Source organism: Mizuhopecten yessoensis, unplaced genomic scaffold (assembly GCF_002113885.1).
Source record: "Mizuhopecten yessoensis strain PY_sf001 unplaced genomic scaffold, ASM211388v2 scaffold2069, whole genome shotgun sequence".
Classification (NCBI taxonomy): domain Eukaryota; kingdom Metazoa; phylum Mollusca; class Bivalvia; order Pectinida; family Pectinidae; genus Mizuhopecten; species Mizuhopecten yessoensis.
The window spans coordinates 31,356-33,377 of record NW_018404362.1 but is presented as its reverse complement, the minus strand read 5'-3'; positions in this window follow the sequence as shown (position 1 = coordinate 33,377).

The following is a 2,022-nucleotide window of genomic DNA, read 5'->3' as shown; positions in this document are numbered from 1 at the left end:
GATAGTGGTAAAGGTAGATTGATAGACATGGCTTACTGAACTCATTGGTTGTTGATAGTGGTAACGGTAGATTGATAGACATGGCTTACTGAACTCATTGGTTGTTGATAGTGGTAACGGTAGATTGATAGACATGGCTTACTGAACTCATGTTGTTGATAGTGGTAATGGTACATTGATAGACACGGCTTACTATAGCTAGTCACTGTGGTACGTATACAGGTACATGAACCCGAGGCTCACAGCCTATAACTATAGCTAGTCATTGTGGTACGTATACATGAACCTGAGGCTCACAGTCTATAACTATAGATAGTCACTGTGGTACGTATACAGGTACATGAATCCGAGGCTCTAGCTCACAGCCTATAACTATAGCTAGTCATTGTGGTACGTATACAGGAACCTGAGGCTCACAGCCTATAACTATAGCTAGTCAGTGTGGTACGTATACAGGTATATGAACCCTAGGCTCACAGCCTATAACTATAGCTAGTCACCGTGGTACGTATACAGGAACCCGAGACTCACAGCCTATAACTATAGCTAGTCACTATGGTACGTATACAGGAACATGAACCTGAGGCTCACATCCTATAACTATAGCTAGTCACTGTGGGACGTATACAGGGACATGAACCCGAGGCTCTAGCTCACAGCCTATAACTATAGCTAGTCATTGTGGTACGTATACATGAACCTGAGGCTCACAGTCTATAACTATAGATAGTCACTGTGGTACGTATACAGGAACCTGAGGCTCACAGCCTATAACTAGAGATAGTCACTGTGGTACGCATACAGGAACCAGCTGAGGCTCACATCCTATAACTATAGCTAGTCACTGTGGTCCGTATACAGGTATATGAACCCTAGGCTCACAGCCTATAACTATAGCTAGTCATTGTGGTACGTATACAGGAACCCGAGACTCACAGCCTATAACTATAGCTAGTCACCGTGGTACGTATACAGGAACCCGAGACTCACAGCCTATAACTATAGCTAGTCAGTGTGGTACGTATACAGGTATATGAACCCGAGGCTCACAGCCTATAACTATAGCTAGTCAGTGTGGTACGTATACAGGTATATGAACCCTAGGCTCACAGCCTATAACTATAGCTAGTCAGTGTGGTACGTATACAGGTATATGAACCCTAGGCTCACAGCCTATAACTATAGCTAGTCAGTGTGGTACGTATACAGGTATATGAACCCGAGGCTCACAGCCTATAACTATAGCTAGTCACCGTGGTACGTATACAGGAACCCGAGACTCACAGCCTATAACTATAGCTAGTCATCGGTAGATTGATAGACATGGCTTACTGAACTCATTGGTTGTTGATAGTGGTAACGGTAGATTGATAGACATGGCTTACTGAACTCATTGGTTGTTGATAGTGGTAACGGTAGATTGATAGACATGGCTTACTGAACTCATTGGTTGTTGATAGTGGTAACGGTAGATTGATAGACATGGCTTACTGAACTCATGTTGTTGATAGTGGTAATGGTACATTGATAGACACGGCTTACTACAGCTAGTCACTGTGGTACGTATACACATGTTGTTGATAGTGGTAACGGTACATTGATAGACATGGCTTACTGAACTCATGTTGTTGATAGTGGTAATGCTACATTGATAGACACGGCTTACTATAGCTAGTCACTGTGGTACGTATACCGGTACCTGAGGCTCACAGCCTATAACTATAGCTAGTCACTGTGGTACGTATACAGGTACATGAACCCGAGGCTCTAGCTCACAGCCTATAACTATAGCTAGTCACTGTGGTGACATGCAACATTGGCTTGACATTGAGAAAGTGTGTATGTGGAGGATTTATTTCTGATATTGTTATGAATCATAGCTATATTTAACACGAAGAAAATTGTTTTCACTAGGAAACAGTGATTATACAGTTTTGTGTTGGTGTTGTTATAGATTCCATGTAACAGCAATGATTTGTAATCTACAGTATCTGTTACAGGTACGAGTGTAACCTACAGTGA